Here is a 20,102-nt window from a genome sequence, read left to right on the forward strand (position 1 = left end):
ACAGAAATATCTATAAGAAAACTAACTGGAAACAACGAAGTAATTATCACACGAAAAGTCATCTAATCTGACACTCAAGATTCTTTTTCCCCAAACCGGCCAGCCCCTTGGCAACTGGTACATTTATTCAAGAATTCAATTAGCACCAACAAAAAAACTGAATCGTTATTTAACACTTGAAATGCAAGTAAAATAAAAAATCATTTGTAAATAAAGTTTAGGCAAATCGTGTTTTGGACAAAGAATTAAAGGCATTATATATATATATATATATATATATATATATATATATATATATATAGAGAGAGAGAGAGAGAGAGAGAGAGAGAGAGAGAGAGAGAGAGAGAGAGAGAGAGAGAGAGAGAGAGAGGTAATTCTAAACAATTAAGTAAATGATACACAACAAAATAATAATAATAATAATAATAATAATAATAATAATCTTGTCTTTAAATATTGATCATATGAATAATTCGTCTTAAATTTCCATCCAATCGTTGTTCAAAATGAATTAAGTTATCTCATATCGCTCTTGGTCTCAAACCACTTCAACTGTGGGGGAAAATGTGAGACAATATTCCCACCAGTAGACTTCGATAGATAGGGAAATGCAAACTTGATCCTTACAATAAAAGCATAAGGGTTTATGACACAACAATGTCTACAAACACAATATCTAAAAATTTAGCCAAATTAATAAATATATATCAAACCTTAACACTCATCACAGACGTGTATAAGAAAGATCTATTTTAATGTTGTTACTGATCTCAAGATATTTTATTTTAATTGTTCATTACTTATCTCGTAGTTTGTTTATTTCCTAGTTTCATTTCCTCACTGGGCTATTTTTTCTTATTGGAGTCCTTGGGCTTATGGCATATTATAGTTATTATTATTATTATTATTATTATTATCATTATTTCCAACCAGGGTTATGGATTAGCAAGTAATAATAATAATATATGTTTTGACGTTGTTACTGTGTTTGGAATGATTTATTGTTAATTTGTTCTCCATCATTTATTCATTTCCTTATTTCCTTTCATCACTGGGCTATTTTTCCCTATTGGAGCCCTTGTGCTTTTAGCATTTTGCTTTTCCAACTAGGGTTGTAGGTTGGCTAATAATAATAATAATAATAATAATAATAATAATAATAATAATAATACTGTGGATTTGACAATTATTATCATTATAATTATTATTATTATTATTATTATTATAATTACTTGCTAAGCTACAACCCTAGGCAGAAAAGCTGGATGCTTTAAGCCCAAGGGCTCCAAACATGGAAAATAGCCCAGTGAGGTAAGGAAATAAAGAAAAACTACAAGAGAAGTTTAAGAACAATAACAACATTAAAATAAATCTCTCATATATAAACTATAAAAACTTGAAAATAACAAGAGGATAAAAACTTCAATATAACGGGAGGAAGAGAAACAAGAAAGAATGGTGTGCCCAAGTGTACCCTCAAGCAAGAGAATATGTTCTGTGACACTAAGTAGTAGTATATGCCCCTGACTAAAACTACAGATAAAACACACACAAAACTAAAATTGTGTACTTACATTGGCTGTGATTTGTGATGTCTGGCTTCCCAGGAATATCTCCTGCTGAAAGAAAAGATATTTGTGGATTAAAATCCTATTCGCTTTTGATCACCATGGCAGTCAGAACAGTCTCATAATTGCAGTATTTAATATGTAAGATATGGCATAGGTGAAATGGCAACTATAGCATTGCAAAAACAAGTGACTACACACACACACACACTCACACACAGTGGAAGATGAAGAGTGGAGAAGTATAGAATCAAAAGCTCAAGATAGAGACGACTGGCAAAATCTAACCGAGGCCCTTTGCGTCAATAGGCGTAGGAGGAGATGATGATGAAATATACTGTCCATACATACATACTGCAAAATATATATAAATGTACATAAATATACCCTGTATATACAGTATATACCCACATACATATTTATAACGTAAGACAAATCTAACTCAGTCTAAACCAAGCAACTCAATAATACGTCTAAACTATGCTATGATAACGATAATCAAGACCCAGTTAACAGAAATGCCTTAACAAAACTATGTACATCATCAAGTCATCAATCTCCTTGAGCAGTTTCTCCCCAAACCATACATAACACATTTCCCAAATTTCCAAAAAAAAAAGATAATATCTGAAACTTAGTCTTCAGACACAAACCTTATGCCCACAGTCTGCAAAAATGTGTTTGCTTCTGATGCAGACATTAGATCTGATTTATTTATTCAAGCCTTAAGAGACAGCAATGTTCCCTAGGAGGGCATTCAGTGCAAATTTGCAACAATAAGTAAACCATACAATTGCCCTATGAAGTAATACCCAAATGGTTGACAGCAAGATAGAAGGAAATGGAAACAGGTACTGTACAGTTGAATACTTGCCCTGACATTCATGTTCACAGTCCTTTTTATATGTTTAAAGGCCACTCATGAATGGCAGAGATAAGGAACAGTGCCAATGACCTAGAGAATGACCATATATACACATATGATCAGTGCCCAAGTCCCTCTCTCTCAAGCTAGGACCATGGGGGGACAGGCAATGGCTTCTGATGAATTGGAAGGTTAATAAGTTCACCCAAAACACAAATCCTTAGCTCACAAGGATGGGGAGGTTGCAGACACTACAAGAAACTATCCTTCTAAATAGGTACATCTTATGAAACATCTCCTTGCCAGCATAGCTTAATTATTGTGCCACTGAAATGTATCATGAAGTTGGTATGGTCACTTTTCACTCATGAAATATTTCATATATTTTATTTATTACTTCTCACATACAATTCATTTATTTCATTACTTCCTTTCCTCAGAGGGCTGTTTTCCCTTTGGAGCTTATAGCATTCTGCTTTTTCAATTTAGGCATTCGCTTAGCTAATAATAATAATAATAATAATAATAATAATAATAATAATAATAATAAAGTCTACTTTAACAATATCCAAAGAATCACTACACCATGAATTTTACATAAACAGTTGTCCTATCTTTGATAGTGAATGTTATTATTATTATTATCATTATTATTATTACTTGCTAAGCTACAACCCACGTTGGAAAAGCAGAATGTTATAAGCCCAGGGGCTCTAATCGGGAATATAGTCCAGTGAGGAAAGGAAACAAGGAAAAATCAAATATTTTAAGAACATCAACAGTATTAAAATAAATATTCCTATATAAACTATGAAAACTTTAACAAACCAAGAGGAAGAGAAACAAGATAGAATAGTGTGCCTGAGTGTACCCTCAAGCACAAGAACTCTAACGCAAGACAGTGGAAGCCCATGGTACAGAGACTATGGCACTACCCAAGACTAGAGAACAATGGTTTGATTTAAGAGTGGCCTTTTCCTAGAAGAGCTGCTTGCCATAGCTAAAGAGTCTCTTCTACCCTCACCAAGTGGAAAGTAGACACTGAACAATTACAGTGCAGTAGTTAACCCCTTGGGTGAATAAAAATTGTTTAGGTGCATGAGGACAGAGGAGGATATGTAAGAATAGCTCAGCCTATTCGGTGTATGTGTAGTCTAAGGGATAATGAACCGTAACCAGAGAGAAGGATCCAATGTAGTACTGTCTGAACAGTCAAAGAACTCCAAACTCTCTAGCGGTAGTATCTCAACAGGTGGCTGGTGCTCTGGCCAATCTACTACCTATACTTGGAGCATACCTGAACACTGAGCAGTCAGGTAGTACCATACATATTCAGGATATCACCATAAACACAAACACCGGTTCTCCTGTTCGATACTGGCAAAGATTGCTTCAATCTTCGTAACCATATCCTTATAGTGTATTGAGCAAAGGTCACTTATAAGTGATATACACAAGATATATGGCTGCAGAAAAGTCTAACACAAGTATGGAGGAAATGTAAGGGGCACCTTATCAAGTTATCATTCTGTAACACGTATTATCATAAAGTCAAAAGAATGTGAATGGATTTATTTTCCAAAAAGTTCATGCTACCCAAGAAATTATGTTTATTTCCTGAATACAAATATGCTGTTATAATGTATATATTCTCCCTTTTATAACACCTATAAAAAATAATTTCCTAACAAAATAGAAAGACATATGCACTGACAAATCAAGCCTGACTTTGTGCTCTATTAGGTTTTGTCGTCAACTACAGTTGCGGCTAATATTAAACATGGTGCTCGGCGCGGAAATGTCCTTAGTGTCCTCAAGGTGTGATGTGGCACTGTATTTAACCTAAATAAACATGAGATGATGAATATGAAAAGGGAAAATAAAAGTAAGGGGTTTAAAGAAAGCAATGAACAAACTATGGGCAATTTCACAATGAGTTATTGAGGGGCAAGATCATTTGTGGAATAACAGATGAAACTTTAAGAGGCAGACTAATACGACAGGGTAATGTATCGATTAAAGAGGTTATCAATCAATGCTCAACTTACGAAGTTAGTGAAGAGTATAAGAAAAATTTCAATGCAGCTATCAAATCAAACAAGATTCCACTAATACGACAAGGTAATCTATCATCTGAAGAGGTAATTAATCAATGCTGAGCCCCTGAAGTTAGTGAAAAGCAAAAGAAAAAGTAAAATACTGTTCCATCAAATTAAACAAATTTAGATTCCAGCATTCAGTGAAAGGCACAAGAAAAGTTCAATGCTGCTATCAATCAAACAATATCCCAGCAACAATTAACGCAGTACAGTATAGGACACAAAACCACGCAAGAAAGAAGAGTTTCTCTCAGTAAACGCCAAGAAATCAATACTGTATTAGCAAATTACGTTGCTATAGACATCCCTTTGGACGGTGAGTTTTTCCAGAGGCAGACCAAGAATGTTACAAATGGGGGCACCACAATCCTTTTAAGATTCTGTGGACATCCCTGTGAAGGCAGCAACTAAATTCACATGGCAATGCTGTATGCAGAGATGGGTAGAACAATCTTCAATATCTGAGGATCGTCGAGACTATTGTGCAGGATCATGTGCTCGGAAGTATTCCTATTCCGCTCTGATAAACTTATGCTGATATTCATAACTCTCTATGACTTATTAGTGATGTTTTGATTTCTATTATCTACATGTGTATGTACAGTCTTATTATTACAGCTCCTCCATGTCATGCCACCAATATTTGTTATAAGGACCACAACAGAAAAAGTCATGGCTATAGCTTGTTCTATCCTTGGCCAAACTGCATGTCATGGTGTACACACTGTATTCTTGTGTTCAACCATGCTGTACTGTACTTTGATCTTACTGCTTGGTGTATATAACCCTGGGACATGTGCAAATATGCTGATAAATTATTGATTTATAGCATATAGACTTGGTCAAGCCTCAGTTTCCAGAGTATATGATGCAATTTAATGTATTAGTGGATGAAGGTGCTGAAGTTAGCATGCTACCCAAGAGGATCTTTGACTAGATGAGGTAAAGAAGTCTTATGGCTATTACCAGGTCCTTCACCAATAGTAAAATACTTCCAATTAATAAAATATGAATTGAAGATATTTATGATAATTTCAAATATAAACTGGTGTTTAATGTTGCGGATTGTAACTGAACTTTTAGTCCCTAAATTCATAACACTTGTGTGTTTAGAAAAACCTAAATAAAGCATAAATGATGTTTTCTGAATAATCTGAGTTTTATTGAAAGATTTAGTTGCATTGATGATATCTTTTCCTTAAGACTTAAATATCCAGGCACTGGCCCAGTTGTAAACCCAGTTAAAAAAGCACCAAACTCCTTCAATCTAGATCTGGACTCTAGGTTGAACGAAAAGGAATGGAGAAAAGAGAAAAATACCAGAGACATGTGGTTCTCCAGAGTTGGTAAATAGTGTAGAGTAGAAAAGGATAATACAGTTTTGAACAGACATCCTTATCCTTTACTGTATACTTAGTTTTTAAAGAAGTGTCAACAAGGTCATTGAATGCAATTTTTTTTTACAGTTCTTGATACTAAAAACAGTTTTTGGCATCTTCCACTGGATGAGGATTCACCTAGAGTCTAGACTTTGGCCTTTTGATATGACAAATTCGAAGATAATTTGTATTTTTCCTAACCATACAAACCTTAGCTATTTACAAAGGGTTATTACTTTTAGCGTAGCTGAAATGGCGAGCCATTAGAATTTAACGAGGGTGTATTACCCCCGCGCTAGTTAGCGGGGGGGTAGGGGAGTGGTAGCTAGCTACCCCTCCTCCCCCTCACACACAGGTGAATACTCACTTTCACTTAGAGGTAGGACTTGTCTTGGGGGACAGGGCTGGCGGGCAAATATGTGTAAATAGCTAAGGTTTGTATGGTTAGGAAAAATACAAATTATCTTCGAATTTGTCATTTGTTCCGTAACCGAAATACAAACCACGCTATTTACAAAGGGTGACTTATCCCTTAGGAAGGGTGGAAAGTCCCCAGCCATACTGGCTTTGGCTTTACCCGGGGACTCAGAATCCGAGTGAGTCGCACTCGAGAAAAGGAGTCCCTGCACCTCACAAGTTCCTTGCACCGCAAGGAACCATGTGGCCTACGTAAGCTTGTGTGTGAAGGAAGAAGTGTGACCCGTCCTAGGCAGTTGACCTGGAGTTCCAGAAGGAACTCTGGGTTAGGACGTTCCCAATACCACCTCGTCAGGGTATGGGGGACGCGACAGTATTGACTCAATACTCGGAACACAAGGAAGCATGGTTTACCTGCAGAGGTTCGAGGTCAGCTATGCAGAGACCAGGATGCTGCTTCCCCGTAGAGGGGATGATGAAGAAAGAAGTAAGGGCCAGACATACTTCTTTCGTTCATGCAGACTAAAACCTGATAACAATGCCCTCAACCTTCTGCTACCTGTCCAAAAAGGAGCCTGAGGTTAGACCAGCTGTTGTGTAGCCACCACAGAGCGATAGAAAACGTATCGAGACTCCTGTGGGTCACGCCCTGCAGGAAGCGGGCTGCGAAGGTCATCAGACGCTTCCAGACTCCAGCTTGTAGCACCTGCGTCACAGAGTAGTATTACTCGAAGGCGAGGGACGTTGCGATGTATCCAACATCGTGCTGTAGGGCGACGTGACGGGGGAGGGTCTGAAGACAGGTCGAGATGAATGTCCTTGAGTCCGGGCTGAAGAGGTATACTGGTGACTCTCCCCCCATGTCCTCCTTGTGTTCCCAAATCGGCTGCAACTGAGGCCAAACTGCAGCTGTTCCCAGCGCTAACCTCTCGATTCCTGTACTGGCAAGAAAGAGAAGGTCTTGGGACATCAGACACAGAATGGAGACTCAAAATCTTGAATGAATCGGACCGAAGGGTCGGGACCCTCAGATTCTGAGTCTAGCCAACAACTCAGGAGCGAGCCTGAATGTTGCCTTCTCCTCTTCCTTAGAAAAGGGGGGGAGTAGTAAGAGACCAAGAAGATTGCTTACACACTGGCCGTGGCCAGAGTGAGCAGAAGACCCAAGGCGGAATACAATCCGAGGCCTGTCGTAAAAGGGTCTTGAGAAGTTCTCTTAAAGGACTAAAAGTCCGAGCCATGCTCCAAGTTGGAGGTCTTCCTCCGACTAGGGCAGGGACGATCGTAGCTTCGCATGAGCGAGGATAGATCCAGCGGGCAGGAAAAAGTTATTCCTTTAAGCCTGAAGGTCAGGGAAAGGCTGAGCGACAGGCTTCATTGCCAAGAGCGGAAAGGAGTTTCCTCCCGCCGAAAGGCAATAAGACCGTTATTGCTGGAGAAGAGGCCTCACGGGAAGAGGTATATCTCCCACGGCACCAACCACCTTAGACTCTTCACTTTGCCTGGGAGACCCCTGTGGATGACTATCGCAGATGACGCGACCTCCGTACCGCGACTGTAGCGGGTTGTCTCTTCTAGAGGAGGAAGCGTAGTGTCTCCAGGCATGAAGCCGAAGCGACGCCCCGGTTCGGGAGAGATGTCGCAGTGTGGTTGCTTGAGTAGTCTGCGCCGTGGGAGAAGCTCTCCCGGGAGTTCCGTCAGGGGAAGCAGAGGGTCCAGAAACCGTTCTGCGCATAGTCCCAGTGGAGCTCTCCCATTGAAAGGTTGACAGACAACCTGGTTTTGTTGAGACCCATTGTCCGCAGACAAAAAGGAGGGAAGACGCAGGCGTCGAAGTTGTCCCACCATCACCGGAATGCATCTTGCCAGAGTCTCGGGGTCTGAGACTGGGGGGAAAACTAGCGGAAGCTTGAGGTTCCAAGCTGTCGCGATCAGGTCCCCCAGATCAGCACTTGTTGGTTACCCAAGGTCAAAGACCCTTAGGTACACTCTCTCTATGAGGCTCTGCTCGGATAGTCTGAGAGAAACATTCCCCTGCCTGGAATGAGAGAGCCGATGGTGGAATTGAGAGAATCTCAATCATCCCGGTATCTCTACTGCAAGATGTGAAGGTGTGAAAATGCGTCCCCTGCTGGTTAGCATGAAGTCGACACGCAACGGGGCGACTTGGCAGGAGCGGTAGGATCTGAAGAGGGGCCAGACTAAGGCCCTTAAGCCTGCCTGAATGATGGAGAGGTATCCTTCAGGTCTTGACCATAGGCCTGGACCGGAACATGCCCCCCCCCCCCCCTTTCCTTTGACGAGTCCGAGAACCGCATCAAGAATGTGGGGAAAGGACGAGAATATCCACTACCATCAAGAGGCTCCATAGGTCAACACCCATTGCAGGTTTAATAGTTCCGCTGGTCCCATAGGGCCAGGGAGTCCGGTTAAACATTGGCTGAAGCCACCGGAACTTGGATCGCCCCACATGGAACTTATCCTGAGGCGACCGTTCGGACTATAAACGGGTCAATGAGGAAAGAAGAACTAGGAAACGTTCCAAGGTAGGGCTGAAAACTCTGCTTGACTGAGAACAGGTACTGCGACTCTCCTCAGTCTTGCCACAGTCAACCGAAAGGAAGGCTCGGAGGATGTGGTAACAGAATCTGGCGTCCCCAGGTGGTCACCCATCCAAGTACCGACGTTGCTTAACCTCGCTGGACGGACGAGAAGCGGGGTTTCCAACGTGGTAAGGCGGTTGACTCAATATCATGGCCAGATACTCCAGATGTTGAGGCAGAGGAAGAGAAGGCTCCAAGCAAAATACCATGAGCCCACACTCATGGTCAGCATTCGGAAGCTTTTCCCGGCGCTGAAGAAGGTCGAAACCCGAGCCTACCGGAGTTGACCAGCCCTCCAAACAGCAGAGGAGGCGGAAGTCTGCACCTGAGCGGCCAAAAGGAAGGCAGGGAGAGTTCTCTGGGGAAACACACCTGCTATGCCACGGCGGGATAGCCACACTGCATCATAAGCAGGAATACTTGCAGTTTAGGCTGAATTTGACGAGCACCCTGGAAGATGGATGGAATGGAAACTGAAAGTACCCGTCCTTCCGATCCAGGGTTAAAGGAGTCCTGTCGCCTCGTTACCAGTCTGATCGATTCTGCTGGTCTACGCTGGCCGAAGTTTGTTCGACAAACTTGATCAGGGCTGAGAGGTCGACTATGGACATCCCCTCTCAGATCCTTCCTTACAAGAAAGGATCGACTGAGGGGGCCGGGGGTGAAGCCGTCGATGATCCTAAGGAAGACCTTCGCCTAAGGTATGGATCATTCTGCCCAACCGGGCAACTCTGCTGATGCTATGGCATAGAGGTTCAGAGACACTGAATTCGCTGACAGAGACGGCAGGCGCGATATCCTTGGCTACTCACAGAGATTGTGCGGGAATGGGCATCGGGAAGCTGTCATTCGGATGAGTAACCTTAAGCATCCTCCCAGCGAAAAAACCTGCAATCCTAGAGTTCGTGAACTCCTTTTAGGACTATGCCCCCCCCCGGGGGAGTCTCCCGTGCCATCTGTTCCTGACAGGAGGAAACTGCAATTGGACACCTTGTCCCAGTTGTCGTAGCCGATAACTTAGGCCGACGTGGTTGAAAGAAAAGGGAGCTGGAGCCCTGCAGAGTCTGGAAGAAAGCGCCTTGGAGGAGTGAAACCGGAAGTCGATTTACTCCGCACAGCAGATGTTTAAGTCTCTGTCCTTGGGCAAAGACAAAACTCTTCTCAAGGATGGAAGGGTGTCTGAGGTCGTTGACCTCCACAGATGAGACACCCGAAGGAAGCCTTCAGTCAGTGCGTCCAGATGGTACAACATCGAGCTTGTCCGCAAGTAGATACTTAACGACGAAAGGCCAAGGTGCCTGAGCTCGAGAGGAGGAAAGTACCCTTGATCTTCCTGTAGCTTCCTTGAACCAAACCTCGGGCCGTAACCGAGGAGGGAAAGAACCTGGTAAGCTCCCAGAGGAAGAGGTAAGCAGTCACCCCTTGTCCGATGGAGAAATCTTCAACGGAAAGCCCCCCCGCCAAAAATCCTTCCAGGGCGGGAGAAGGAGAGAGTACTCGTGCAGGAGTGGGGACCCTCGAGACCGACCTCTTGGGAACCAACTTCGCCCTGGGGGAAGTCACCACGAAGTCCACTCCTCTCTTTCTCTTCAGCGTAGGAGAGACAGCCGCTGGTTTGTTACCCTGGCCGGTGAGTGCTGGTTTCATAACCCTCATTAACGCCCGTGCCAGCGGATCAAACCATGTCTGCTGCTCCAAGGACACAGAGTCCGAAATCCTCGCTAAGGTGAAAGGGATCGGGCGATCCTTTGGAGAGGACACGACGGTTCCTGCCTGAAAAGAAGGTGGGAAGAATGCTGTACTGACCTGTCTTCGTCCTGCACTACCAACCTGTGCTTGGATGGAGGTGATCCCGAGTGCCGCCTAGGAGCAGGCGTCCCTGCTGCTACCACCGGCTGTGGAATTCGCCGCGAACTATGGTCGCGCGAGGGCGAACGGTCGCGCAAAGGCGAATGGTCGCGCGGGCGCACAGGCGAGCGGTCGCGCGGGGCGCGCAGGCGAGCGGTCGCGAGGGCGCGCAGGCGAGCGATCGCGCGGGCACGCAGGCGAGCGATCGCGCGGGCGCGCAGGCGAGCGATCGCGCGGGCGCGCGATCGCGCGGGCGAATGGGCGTGACGGCGAGGGATCGTGCTGCCGCGTAGGTGAAGAAGATCGCTGGCGGTAAGCGATGGCGAGCAGCATGTGTAGGTGAATGATCGCGTGATAGGGTGCGATGGTGATCAGCATCCGCAAGAGGGCGAGCGTTCAGGGTTGTGCGATGAGGAGCAGCATGCGTAAGCGGGCAATCGTGCAGGGTTGTGCGATGGCGAGCAGCATGCGCAGGTGAATGATCGCGTGAAAGGGTGCGAAGGTGATCAGCATCTGCAGGAGGGCGATCGTTCAGGGTGGTGCGATGAGGAGCAGCATGCGTAAGCGGGCAATCGTTCAGGGTTGTGCGATGGCAAGCAGCATGCGCAGGTGAATGATCGCGTGAAAGGGTGCGATGGTGATCAGCATCCGCAAGAGGGCGATCGTTCAGGGTTGTGCGATGAGGAGCAGCATGCGTAAGCGGGCAATCGTTCAGGGTTGTGCGATGGCGAGCAGCATGCGCAGGTGAATGATCGCGTGAAAGGGTGCGATGGTGATCAGCATCTGCAGGAGGGCGATCGTTCAGGGTGGTGCGATGAGGAGCAGCATGCGTAAGCGGGCAATCGTTCAGGGTTGTGCGATGGCACGCAGTTGAGGGTCGCGCGATGGCGATCAGCATCCGCAGTTGAGGGTCGCGCGATGGCGATCAGCATCCGCAGTTGAGGGTCACGCGATGGCGATCAGCATCCGCAGTTGAGGGTCGCGCGATGGCGATCAGCATCTGCAGTTGAGGGTCGCGCGATGGCGATCAGCATCCGCAGTTGAGGGTCGCGCGATGGCGATCAGCATCCGCAGTTGAGGGTCGCGCGATGGCGATCAGCATCTGCAGTTGAGGGTCGCGCGATGGCGATCAGCATCCGCAGTTGAGCTAGTAGCTGGCGAACCATGTTCCTTCAGAAGTGTTGGAGAACGTTGGCGTGCCAGCTGTAACACACGTGGGCGATCCGGAGATCGCTGGCGAGCTGATGATCGCTGACGAGCTGACGATCGCTGGCGAGCTGATGATCGCTGACGAGCTGATGATCGCTGACGAGCTGATGATCGCTGACGAGCAGAAGGCTACGCGTGGAAGCCTGCGTAAAGAAGAGTCCTTGACCCCGACCTGAACCGAAGTTCTAGATCGCGAGGGCGAACGTGGGCGCACAGGGCACGTAACAGGAACCGCAGGGAAGATCATCTTGAAAGCGCTGACGAACAGGAGAGCGCTGACGAACAGAAGGGCGCGCAGGGAAACCCTGACACGCAAGGGAAGAACCCCCGTGGGGGCAACCCTTTGCCCCGAAGGGATCGTTGTCCGCCGGGAGACTGATGTCCGTCGGAAGACCGCTGTCCGTCGGGGAGACTGATGTCCGTCGGAAGACCGCTGTCCGTCGGGAAGACCGTTGTCCGTCGGGAAGACCGTTGCCCGTCGGAAGACGAGATTAGACTGCTGTCCATCTGCACCAAGACGGAAGATCGAGAAAAAGAAGTTGTAGGCTGCAAACGGAGATTCAAAAAGGCGCCTCAAGCACCCTTATAGGGAGATGAGAGGCCCTTACGACGAGGCGGACGGAGGGCCTTACGGCGAGGGAGGCCAACAGCAACAGCAACAGAAGAAACCTCCGAAGAGGAGTCTCTATGAGTGTACTCTCTCGCGAACGAAAGAGAAACACTTCGTGGAAGAGACTGGTCAGCCAGTGACCTAAAAGGGGCAATCCTCCGAAGAGGAGCTCCTGCAGTTGCCCAGCCCCTTGAGCGAAACTGCAGGTGCGACCGCTCAGCACCAAGAGCATAGTCGCACGAAAAAAAGGCAAGAGATGAACCCCCCAAAAGAGGAAAAGCTCAAGCCTGGACAGGAAAAAACTTCCCTCGGAAGGAAAGTTATCCGCCCAAGGAGGCAAGCCTCCTGACTGTTCTAAAATGAACTGGAGAGCTGTCCGTCGACACGGGAGTACTACCAGTAGAAGGAGACACGCCCCTGACGACAATACAAGGGGGGAGGCAGCAACAGCCGAATCCCCAGGACTCAACCAGACAGCTCACACCGTTGCTATATTACAGAAACGAACTAGATCGGTAACTGTAAAAAAATAAAACAAATAATATTAGTACACATTCATTCCCCCGGGAAGGCTCCGAAGAGGAATCCCGAGGAAAAGGAACAAGAATTACACAACAGGCACGTGCCCTCACAACCACTTACACTCGCGGAAGGAGAGCTGTAACCAAAACAGAATTATAACAATTATAATTATGTAACTATGTAATTATGTAATTTAAAAAATGAATGAACACTAAAGAAAAAACGAAAACCCCGAAAGGAATCGTTCTACAAGCTGAAAAATTAACAACTACAATTAGATTCATAAACTAATTGAGACAAAATGTACGGCGTAGCAACCCCACCCACACGGGAAGGAAGCTACAAGGGCGTAGTAAAACATAGTAAAAGGGTGAACGACCTCAAGAGAGAGAGAGAGAGAAAGACCGAAGTCAAACTCGATCGCAACCCATAAAATTAGGCCGTGGTGGCCTAACTGCCGAGGCCTCCACGTAGATATCGTACACTACACACACACATCTGAAAAGGAAACTTACTTATTTCTATACTCAAATATATATACAAACATGAAAACATGTTTACATATATATTGAGTAAAAGAAAAGTAAGCGAATAAGTAAAGACAAAACAGACAATGGCTGCCAAGCGAGGACCAAGACAGAGACGTCTGTCACAGTCCGAGCCAAAAGTGAAAGTGAGTATTCACCTGTGTGTGAGGGGGAGGAGGGGTAGCTAGCTACCACTCCCCTACCCCCCCGCTAACTAGCGCGGGGGTAATACACCCTCGTTAAATTCTAATGGCTCGCCATTTCAGCTACGCTAAAAGTAATAACCCTTTGTAAATAGCGTGGTTTGTATTTCGGTTACGGAACAAATATATTTTAGGAAATACTGGTATTCACGACTAAGTTTCGGAGAAGGCCACACCCTATAACTATGTCCGAGGTCAATACATGAAATGTTTGATAAAGGTTTGGTGTAACAGTTAAATTGAATGATATTCTGATTCATGGAAGCAATGATTAACAAAAGGTTAAAAATGTCTAGTACTGTACTGCAAAACAGCAATGGTTAAATTCAAATAAATTAAAGCTGGAGTCAATCTAGGTTGAGTATAACAAGTGCTAACTTCTGAGTGATTGAAACCATACAAAAAGAAAGGAAACGCTATTGGAACTAGACAAAAAGAAAGCAAAGGTTATTGAAACCAGACAAAAAGAAGGCAAAGGCTATTGAAAACAGACATAAAAAGCAAAATCTATTGAAACCAGACAAAAAGAAAGCAAAGGCTATTGAAAACAGACAAAAACAAAGCATAATCTATTGAAACCAGACAAAAAGAAAGCAAAGGCTATTGAAAACAGACAAAAACAAAGCAAAATCTATTGAAACCAGACAAAATGAAAGCAAAGACCATTGCCAATTTTCCCTATCCACAGAACAAAAATTAGTGTCTAAGATTGGGCTAAGTATAGTACTAATTTGTCATGATATAAATAAGCCAATAAGAAATGTATTAAATCAAGATGTTGCCTTTCAGCAGAGTGAAGCACAAGCTAATTGCTTCCAGGAACTGAAAAAATTACTAAGTGAAGCTCTTGTTCTAATTGGGAAGTTAAATCAGTAGAACTTCATAAGTTCAAACTTGCAGCAAATGTTTTTATGTTGAACAGACTAATATGTCTTTTTATACTCTATATATGGAATATCTGTTTTAATGTTAATAATTTTTAAAAGTTTATTTAAATTTTTCCTTACTTCTTAAATCATTTATTTATTTCCTTTCCTCACTAGGATATTTTTCCCTGTTGGAGCCCATGCGCTCATAGCATCTTGCTTTTCCAACTAGGATTGTAGTTTAGCTAATAATAATAATAATAATAATAAGTATTGTAATTTTGACAAACTTGTTACTCTTTTATGCCACTGTAGCTTGTGCACTACAAAATGATAAAACCTATAGCACAAGCTGTGCAATCCCTTACAAAATCACTAAATTATGCACAAATCAAGAAAGAGTTGTTAATCTCTTTTCCTTTCTTATAGAAAAACAAACGATATTTTATGGGAAATTCAATGCTACTGTAAAGTATTATTTGAAATATCTAAGACCATTTTCAAAAGACTTTAGTCTATAATTCATCCCAGATTACAGAAGTTGCCAGGTTCAATAGTTTGAAAAACTACATAATTCATCAGACCAATGGAAATATAGTGGTTTTAGGAAGATAGCTATGTAAGTTGAGTGAGTGAGTGAGTGAGGACGTGTTGAAGAAGTGCTCTGTTGGAATATAACAACAATAGTGGCAAGTTAAAAGTGAAAATCATTAAATTAATAATTTCCAACATTATTAAGTTATATAAATTGGAATCAAAGTCATTGGAATACTAAATAGTGCAAAATTACAAACTAATAGTTGATTACAACTGGGACACAGGTAAGAGTTACCAATTATGGTTTTCCTGACTCATTAGGACTTAAACATGGTGTAACCTACAAATATGTTAGGAGCCATTAAGAAAATTAGAAAGAAACCTCATGAAAAGACTGAAACTGGAAAATCAGTTGAAGAAGAAACAAATGAATTTTTACAGATAATGAAGAGTACATCAGTATATGATAGTGACAATATGGAGGAAGGTGCTTATGGAAGAAATGATAAATCAGTGAATGGATCATTGGACACCGTGGAATCTAATGACACTGAATTGTGTGGGTACTGCAAGACTCGCTGCCAATGAAGCAATTTGTTGTAATAGATGTCAAAAATGGTATCATTTTGAAAATGCAAGTTCTGGATTAATAGAAAATTTATCACAAACCCACATAAAGCTATTGTGTAATGACCATATTTCATACAAGTGTAGGAATTGCACTGATAAGATCAATGAGAATGCAGCAACCATACAAGGAAAATTATAGGATGAAGAAGTCGCAATGCCCCATCATTTGGTTCAGGTCTTGATGAATAAAATGGAAGAAATGAAGGATAGCATGACGGAAATGAGAAATAAAGTGCAAGAAACAAGGGATGAGATGCAAGAATTAAGAAATTAAATGAAAGAATTAAAAAATGAAAAGAAAAGGAATGAAGATGACATAGATAGGAAGCATAAAACTGGTACATATGCTGAAAAGCTGAAATCAAAGAAAACATTGATCGTAAAATCAACTGATGAGGTTTTAGCAATTAATAATAAGAAAACAATTATGACCAATATAAAAGCCCAAGTTGAAAGCACTGGTGAAACAAATGATGGCCACCTGATCATAAAATTTGCTGATAAACAGAACCTGGAGCAGGCAAAATCAGAATTGGAACAAGGTAATGTAAACAAGATCACTGTTGCTGAAAAAGGAAAACTTAAACCGAAGATAAAACTTACTAATGTACCAGAAGATGATGATGATATTATTCAAAGTCTGAAGCTTAAGAATCATTGGCTAAAAAGACACATCGTAGAAAATGATGATCTGACTATCATAATGCAAGAGAATTTAAGAATGGATAAACATAAACACTATATTATAGAATGTACACCTAAGATACGTAAAGCAATCCATGAAAATGGAGATAAACTTAGTACCACATATAGAATATGTAATGTTTATGACCATTACATGCCCTACTAGTGTTAAAAATGCTAGGAATTTGGGCATAGTGCAGAGAGTTGCAAGAATAAACAGTTGTGCCCCAAGTGCACAGGAGAACATAAAGCGGGTCATTGCAGTATTGTTGAAGTTAAATGCATAAATTGTGTAAGAAAGAACTATGATGACATAAAACACAAATCCTATGATAGACAAACTGCAAAGTTTATAAACAAGAAATAACAAGAGCCAGAAACAATACTGACCATGGCTTCGATTAAGAAAATATCATGTAATCTAATAACTATACAATCCATTGGCAATAAAACTCATATCATTAAGGAAGTCGTAAGTGATCAAGATGTGGATATTTGCTTATTAACTGAAACTTGGTTGAGTGGGAATGTGAGTGACAGATCGAAATTAAATGAAATGACACCTAAATCTTATAACTTTTATCATGAACCAAGAGAAGACAAAAGAGGTGGTGGCATTGGAATCTTAATTAAGAAATCATATAAAGTTACAGTAAGAAATCATCTCATAGTTAATTCATTTGAATATATGAATATTAAAATTTTATCTAGAAATGTAAATCTACAAATAGTTATACTCTATAGACCACCGAGCAAAAGCAAAAGAATGTTTCTAGATGAATTTAATAACTTACTAGATACATTGAACAACAATGGAAATATAGTTATATGTGGTGATTTCAACCTACATCTTGATAACAAAGTAGACCCATATGTTAATGAATTTAGAGAATTGATTGACAACCATGACCTTGAAAACATAGTGTCTGAACCAACACCTCAGTCAAATCATATACTAGATCTAGTTATAATAAATAAAAACATCATCATACTAAATATGGAGATTGAACCAAACAGCTCTATATCCCCAATGCTTAAGTTGATGTCTTTTGAAATAGATGTTAGAAAAAATAATGCAATACAGAAGGAAATCCCATACAGAACTAAGACCAACTTTGATCCAAAAGAGTTCATTGAACAAAGCCTAGAAGATATAAATGGGATAACACCAGTCTGCAACTGTGAAGAGAAGCACACCCTAGTAGAGAGACAATCCTGTGTAAACTGCAATACTGATAGAAGTAAAACAATATTTGCAACTAATTATAATAATAGGTGCCCGGAAAAAACAAAAAAATCACAATTAAAGAAAAATCGAATTGGTTTGATAATGAATTACATGAAGAAAAAAAAAGAAAAAGAAAAATGGAGGATAAATGGAAAAGAAATAAAAATAATGAAAGCTGGCAACATTACAAATCAGCTAGAAATCGCTACAATTACCTTATCTCAGTTAAAAAAATAAGGCCTATTATAAAAAAGTGTGCAATGAAAATGACCCACGGAAAATACATAAGAACCTAAAGAAACTATTAGGTCAGAAAAAGTATTGCCTGACATACCTAATGATCCTAAATGCCTAGCAAATGATTATATTGATTATTTTGAAGAAAAAATAAATCAAATCTGCTCCAGTTTTAGCAACATCGGCAAAACAGAACGAAGGAATACATCAGCAACATGCGTAAGTAAGCTAAGGGTATTCAAAGAGTTAAGTCAGAGTGATTATATGAGAATAATAAAGAAAGTAAAAAAAAACCTACTGCGGAAATGACCCATTTCTAATTGACGATGTAAAAGATGCAGAAAATTTCACCAAACTACAAGAGACCTATTGTGAGAAAGTTGCATGTATCAAGCCTGTCTATAAAGGAAAAGGTGATATAGACAATTTAAGTTCATATAGGCCAATACCAAATCTGTCATATTTTTCGAAAATTATTGAAACTGCTGTACACGAACAAACCTGGAAATATCTGAAACAATCTAATGCCATACCTGATGATCAATCTGCATACAGAGAAAATTACTCCACAGAAACAACAGTGTTAGCGATTAAAAATGACATAACTGAAATTATAACAAATGGCAAGTGCTGCATTCTTGTGATGCTGGATCTAAGTGCAGCATTTGATACTGTAGAACATACATATCTGATAGAAGACCTTAAAGCTGTGGGCATCGTAACACGAGCATATGACTAGTTTGTGAGTTATCTTGAAAACCGCAAAGTTAAAGTAGTGATATCAAATGTTGAATCTGAGACAAGAAAACTAACCAAAGGGGTGCCTCAAGGCAGTGTACAAGGTCCTTTCCTGTTTGAAATTTACACGATTGAACTGGCAAATACTGTATACTTGAAACTCACAAAGTTAAGTTTAAAAATATACGCTGATGTAGTACACAATTCTATTTCCCAATAGCATCAGTTGATGAAGCTAAAAGAAAGATACATGAAATAATGAATGACATTAAGGCTTGGATGTTAACAAAAGAGCTCAAGCTCAATGAAGATAAAAGTAAATGTATTATTTTTGGAAATGAAAAAGATATAAAAAGAATTGAATGCTTCCAAAGAAATGAAATAGGTCAATCGATCATTGACCTAAAGAAATCCGTCAGAAATCTTCAAGTAATCATGGATGATAAGACTGACAATGAATGAACATATAAATAACATGGTAAGAAATTGTAACTATCACATTAAAAACATAGCATTTATTAGTAAATACTTAAATGAAAAATCTATGGTCATACTCATTAATCACCATATATTTTCAAGAATTGATTACTGCAACTCACTGTTCTATGGCATACCAAATTATCAGCTGAAGAAAATTCAGAAAGTACAAAACAGAGCCGCTAGATTAATAAAAGGACTACACAATAGGGAAAGAGTTACCCCTGCACTAATTAAATTACACTGGCTGCCGGTAAAGGCGAGAATTTAATACAAGCTACGCTTACTAATGTTTAAGATACTGAACCAAAATGAACCAAAATATCTAAAAGAATGCCTGAAAAAACTAGAACTAGAAACAAATGTTACCATAAGACACATGAATGACAAACATAGACCATCTGAACCAAGAAAAAATAGTAAATTTGGTAAAAGGGCTTTTAGCTACTGTGTGCCTAGACATTATAATAAACTGCCAACTGAAATGAAGGACCTAAAGGGAACAATTGAATTTAAGAAGAAACTAGACATTACTTTTCACAAGATCATATGATTTGGAAGATGCTACAATCAAAGAATTGTATAAGTTATAATGAAAATGTTTCGTTAGATGATTGACATGGACCCGCCCGAGAAGTAGTTCACTCGACTTCAGTGGAGGGTTGGATTTAAGCCCAAAACAAGTAAGGAAAACGGGCAACAACTTTCATACCAATGCTCATTGTAAGGGATGTAACTCTCTCAACCCCACGGTCTGGCAAATGCGAGCAGCTATGGTATTTCTGTACATTAAAGAGGGCTTTGGTTTTTGTATTTGATCGGATCACATCCACGTACTTCCTCGTACTTGGCCTT

General features: G+C 41.3%; 1 long non-coding RNA gene across 1 annotated transcript in view; it reads right to left on the reverse strand.

Moving 5' to 3' along the window:
* Window positions 1–1,900: 1,900 nt before the first annotated feature.
* LOC137637265 (uncharacterized) overlaps window positions 1,901–20,102 on the reverse strand; it is a 42,033-nt gene continuing 23,831 nt past the window's right edge. Inside the window, exon 8 of the long non-coding RNA XR_011043506.1 lies at window positions 1,901–1,922. This is a non-coding gene — a long non-coding RNA (uncharacterized lncRNA). The remainder of the gene's footprint in view (window positions 1,923–20,102) is intronic.

The sequence above is a fragment of the Palaemon carinicauda genome, unplaced genomic scaffold (genome assembly GCF_036898095.1).
Source record: "Palaemon carinicauda isolate YSFRI2023 unplaced genomic scaffold, ASM3689809v2 scaffold610, whole genome shotgun sequence".
Classification (NCBI taxonomy): Eukaryota; Metazoa; Arthropoda; class Malacostraca; order Decapoda; family Palaemonidae; genus Palaemon; species Palaemon carinicauda.